Raw genomic sequence first — 6,276 nt, 5'->3', positions numbered from 1 at the left:
ATAAATATTATTTGGGACTACAGTGAAACTAACTATTTTGTGTGACTGAAAAAATAATTTACTATTTATCTTTCCTATTTTGATTTATCACATTCATCATGAACCATGTTTCTTAGCATGTCATTGAAAATTCATTACAACATCTTTTTGTGCCAAGGGTTCTACCCAATCTATGATTTCTAAAATTAGGAGTAGAGTGATACCCTATGGCGGAGATTTTCAAATTCACAAGATAAAATCTTATGTCTCAAAAAACCCTAGGAAGGCTAGGGTTGTTTTGAAGTCTCTAGAGAGAAATGTCACTTCTAGTAGCTTTGTTTCCTCTTATCCAGATGAGAGGATTTCATTGTTAGGTATGATGGAACCAAAGATCAAAATAACATCTATTTTAGACTCTCCAACTTCTTTAAATGTTGCATATACAGATTGAGATTTCTTTGATATTTTTGCATTAGAGAGGGACACTGCAAAAATCTTGAGCATATCAAAGAATCATTCAAAATCAAAGTCTTTGCAAGGAAAGATTACTTATTTCCCTTTACACTCTCATTTATAGTCTTCTAGTTCTATATTGTGTTCTATGCTCTATAAAAGATCCAAAATGGCTTTCATCATAAGATAGATCCGAAATGGCTTTCAAAGTGTTTCTTATTTATAATGATGGTATTTGTTGCAGTCTATCATTTGGAGGAGAGTTCTTTGGAAGTTGCAGGGGTGGAAGGATCTCAACGTATGAACATTGATTGTGATAACAAAGATCCATAGTTTTGCACATTGTATGCTTCTGATATATATGATCACCTTCACAAAATTGAGGTAACTAACTTTTTATGGGATATAATGATGACATTTTTAGTTAGATAAAAGGTCATTGAGGTGAATATTTTTTGCATTGTGTTAGCAGTCTAAAATGTACATTTTGATAAGACTCACCTACAATAAATTGGTGTAAATGTTTAATCATCAAAAATATTGTGGTCCCATATAATGATTATAATTGTTTGATGCAAAATCTTCATGCTTCCAAACTCTTCCTATCAAATTCTTCTGCATGCTCTACTCCAACATCTCCTTTTTCTTAATTGTATCTTTACCTCAACACCTTTTATTGTAGCTTCATTTTCCTTTTATGTTACTACACCCTTTTCTCTCCATACTTTGCTTCCCAAATTCATGGGTTCCCCTTTCCTGATTGCTTCTCCCAATGTAAAATATGGTCCTTTAGTAAAGAAATCCAAGAGGAAGATGAATGGAAAACAATATTTTGGGCCTTTGAAATTATAATGTCATTATTGTCACCAAACTATATGTGAAGCCTCATGCATGAGTCTTTCCTTCCTAGTAGACTTGAACATGAACTCATTAGGGAGTAGCGTTTACTAGCAATACTCATAGGAAAGGTATATGTTAGTGTAAATAATTAATTATTATTCTACTTTACTTAAGTTTACTTAGGAATATGCATAGTCATATGAGTTGTCTTGTTGACAACACAAGAGTTAGCAACTTATTTGAGCACATGGTGTCTACAAAATCTCTTTATGAGATACACCTATGTAAACTTATCCTATCATCATCACACAAACTCTTGTTCTCAATGGAGGATAATCCACTCTTGGTGGGCATGTGCTTAGTTGTGATGTTTATCTCTTTGTTGACTCCTAGTCATTCTATTTACCTTTATATACAGGCACTTCTAGTATGTATTCATCTCATATCCAATCATCTAATATCCATTTTCATTTGATCATCATTTGTCTCTCTTGTGCTATCTACTAAGATTCTTGATCTTGGTGTTAAATTATTGCCTTAGGCAAATTTTTACAGTATCAAAGGTGATGTGGTATCCTCTGATATGTCAAACTACTACCTAGCTACCTTCCACCTATGATGCACTCCTAGATAGCATCAAAGTGTAATTAATTTTCAGCCTCCAGGACACCACATAGCTACCAAGAAGAAATTTCCTAGGTTTTTTGTCTAAGATGTCCACATTTTGTGTTTGTAGTTGTGGCAAGTTTAGCTCATGCAACCTAAATTACTAAACATTATTGTGCACTTGCATTGCTACTGAAGACAAGCTAAATTTTTTGAAATTGAAAACTCATGTTTTAAAATATTAAAAAGGTTGGCAGACAATTGAGAAATTTTTGCATTAAAATCATAAGTAAAGGTCAAAATGAAGGAAAATGTGAAACTCTTGCCCTTGTGTTTTTTCTTAATGAAAATTATAGATCTCGAATCAAAGTTAATTTCTTTTCCATAGATCTCTTGATATTTTTTGTTCAACACCTTATTCTTCTCCACTAATCTCTCCTTCAAATATGTACATTAATATGATGCAACCTTTGAATTGGGAAAGGATTTAGGCTTTGGGTATGATTCTTCATTAATTTGTTTGACATCTATCTTATTTTTGTTATAATCTTTTAGATTTTTTACATAGCTTTTGAGTAGCATTAGGTGTGGCAATGTGGCCTTTTTTGGGGTTTTTTGAGTCTATGCAGTCATATCTACATAATAAATGGTTGCATAATGGTTGCTAAAACAATTGAATATTGTCTGACATGGATCCTCTATTTTCTTGTTAAAAATGTGACAAACTTTAGAGAAAGACATTTGAAACAAAAAATGGGCTTCATATGCCAATAAATTAAAATAACTTCTTTGTCTTGCAAGTAGAGGAGACTATTAACATGGGTATTTGACTTTGTTATGTTAGTCAAGGTGAAAGATTAATTATAGGAGAAATTATTATGATCTATGAAACTATAAAAATTGGACTGATAGTTTTTTTTTTTAATTTTAAAATTTGATATGAACATGTTAAGAATGTCAATACTTTAAACTAGATATAAATGTTAGATGATTGATGTTTGGAGTCTTGGACATTATGAGCATTTGAAATATTCCTTATATGAACTACTTGAATGTAAAGTAGTCACTGTAAGATTCATATTAAATATGGTTTTGATTTTAGGATAGTTTCTTGTAAATTATTTCCTTTTGAAAAAGCATGGGCATACTACAGTGTCACCTAACTATTTCTTATGATTTTGGTGTCATAGAAACTTAAGCAAATCAATTCAAGTACATAAAGGAAAGCTTGTAAAGGATAGATCCTGTCTAATGCCCTTGTGCTCACCGACATTACTACCTCCTCCACATGCTCTGGTAATTATAATATTTCCACAATATTATGATTATATTTCATGAAATATTTCTTGATATAAGGCGGTTTGTTGAATGTGGCTTTAAATGGGATGAGACTCTGACCTAAGACTAAGATAAGAATATGTTTCGATATTTTTAATCATTGGGTCATGTTTCCTTTAAAGTATCGCTAAACTACTAAAATCGTTATATTTTGAGGTTGTCTACACTTGAATTTTGGAAAAAATTTCATCAAGATTTGTGTCATTTTGAAACTTTTACCACATTTATAGTTAAGAATTCTATACACAACTAGAAACACATAACATGGCATGTTGTTGAAATTTGGTCTTATGAATGGAAATATTGCCTAAAACAATCTTGAAGAAATAATTCTTTGGTATAGCACTAAAACTTATCTATTTATGATTGGAATATTGATGTTTTGTCTTGAAACAAAGAAAAAACTGTCATAAAGGTAATAAGACCTCATTGCTACATAGACAGAGAATTTGTTTAAAATGATTGAAATTTCCTTTCTACTTAGATATTAACATTAATGATTTTTCAAGCTTTTTAATGATTACATAAGGATTTGCTATTATTGCTCGGTAATGGTTTGGTTGATATCAACTGATGAAATTAATGGGTTTTCTAATGAATGGTAAGGTTTAAAATGATAACTTTTCTATGAAGGGACCACAGATTATTTTATAGATCCTTAATCAAAGCTTATTTATGTATCTATTACTAAATGTTTATTATTGTAATTGACAACACAATTTCCATAGCATATTTAATCACTTGTTTTTGCATATTATTAATTTCCAAAAAGTGGTAACCAAGTTCCTTTCCCTGAGAACACTTAAATGCTTGATATTTGTAGTTTGATTGTGATTTATGATATGTTAAATAAAATAGGGTATTTTTTGCATTTGCAGCTAGCCATGCTCTGGAGATTCTAAATTATACTAGTGTTAATGGTAAGACAATGAGAATAATGTTTTCCCATCATGATCCAAGCATTTGGAAGAGTAGCTCTATAAACATCTCCATCAAGGTGAATATGTTACATTACAAAGTTCTATTTATTTTTCTTGCTATGACATAATATTTGAAGATTTGTGTGTTAATCTTAAAGTTATTTGTTTGCATAATCTGAACAAAAGTATAGATGATAGAGGATTTTATGATACATTCTCTACTTTTGGGACCATTCTTTCTTGCAAAGTGGCTACATATAACAACAGCCAGTCCAAAGGTTATGATTTTGTCTAGTATAACCAAGAAGAAGCAGCACAAAGTACCATTGAAAAATTGAATGGCTTGTTGCTTAATGGTAAGCAAGTCTATGTTGGCTTGTTTGTGAGACGACAAGAAAGAGAGCAATCAATGGGTACTTCAAAGTTTAGCAATGTTTTTTGTAAAAAACTTGTCTAACATGACTACATATGAAGACTTGCAAAATGTTTTTAGTAAATTTGGCCCCATCACTAGTGGAGTTATTATGAGGGATGTGGATGGAAAATCCAAAGGCTTTGGATTTGTTAATTTTGAAAATGTAGATGATGCAGCTAATGTTGTTAACAACTTAAATGGAAAAACTTTTAATGATGATAAGGAATGGTATGTTGGAAGGGCACAGAAAAAGGCTAAAAGGTAGGTTGAATTGAAAACCAAGTTTTAACAATAGAGGAAGGCAAAAATGGAAATATTTCATGGTACTAATTTGTATCTAAAAAATCTAGACAATTCCATTGATGATGAAAAACTAAGAGAATTATTTTCAAAATTTGGCACCACAACATCTTGCAAGGTATGTCTTCTCATGACTATGATGTTGTTAAGGTTATGCTCATTTTATTATTTTCTTGTGGACTACATTATGGTTAAATTCAGCTACTATAGCTTCTCATGTTAAAACATTCTACTTATTTGTGTATTTAATTTCTTAACATCATGCCACTATTTTTAGGTTATGAGGGACCCCCAAGGGCAAAGTAGGGAATCTGAGCTTGTGGCTTTTTCTTCTCTAGAAGAAGCCAAGCATTCTATAAGATGTTATTTATTACCATGTTAGATTTTTTGTTTGAATTCATAGTATCTAACCAGATTTTCTTGAACTTTCTATCCACAAAAACATGGCATGGTTTAGAATGTGATGTATTTGTCATGAATTGTAGGTTGTTGAGATGAGTGGAAAGATGGCTAGAAGAAAACCTCTTTATGTTGCATTGGCTCAATGAAAACTAGAGAGGAGGGTGAGACTATAGGTATGTAGAGTTCTTATGGTAGAAAATTCAAGATGCCCATATTGATTTTCTAGATACATAGAAGATTCAAGTGCTTGCAAACAATGTAAATACTTGATTAGTTGTCATGCCAAGCTTAGTTTTCTCAAATTAGAGGTCCTATTGGAGTTACTCCTACAATACCAACTAGTTTATCACCATATCATCTTGGTGCTCCAACACTTGCCCCACAGTAACTATTCTATAGTCGAGGTCCTCATGGCCTGATTCCTCCATAGGTTAGTAAATGGGATGGGTAGTACTTTAATTTTGATTCAAAGGGATTTACTTTGGCTAGAAATTCTGTTATTCTTGCAATTCCTTGCATCCTGTAGGTTAAATTGGTTATCATAGCAGTTGTTACTCGGCATTCACCCCAAAATGGCATAGATGAAAAATTTTATGCTACCATTTCAATTATAGAGGCAGAGCCAACAAGGTCAATGAATGGGTGGAAGGAGGGGTGGTGCACAACAAATCTAGCAACAATAGGTACTTGGTGCATTTGTGTTTCCCAGACTTGATAAACTATTAATAACACATGCTACTTTGTTTTCTAATCCTATAAGGAATGCAACATGGACAACTTAGAATACTCTTAAGACTTAGAAGCTTTTCCTAAGAAACCAAACTTTGTCAGAACTCACTACCATCCAACCTTTGCTGGTGTAGCCTACAATATTGTAGATTCACCATCTTCTAAAGAAAGGCTAATACATCTTCAACCCATCATCAACATGGAAATCACTATGCTATGCTACTAGATCATTACTTGGTTGGCTTGGTGATTTCTATTCTTATGTGATGTTTTATTGGGATTTATTTGCAAATT

At 32.0% G+C, this 6,276-nt stretch overlaps 1 pseudogene; it reads left to right on the top strand.

Moving 5' to 3' along the window:
* Nucleotides 1-660: 660 nt before the first annotated feature.
* LOC149542227 (polyadenylate-binding protein 2-like) lies at nt 661-5,683 on the top strand (annotated as a pseudogene).
* The last annotated feature ends 593 nt before the right edge of the window (nt 5,684-6,276 follow it).

Source organism: Cupressus sempervirens, chromosome 8, assembly GCF_028749045.1.
Source record: "Cupressus sempervirens isolate cs-2001-9-10 chromosome 8, ASM2874904v1, whole genome shotgun sequence".
NCBI lineage: Eukaryota > Viridiplantae > Streptophyta > Pinopsida > Cupressales > Cupressaceae > Cupressus > Cupressus sempervirens.
The sequence above is the reverse complement of the archived record's forward strand: the minus strand, read 5'-3'. Positions and strand labels throughout refer to the sequence as shown.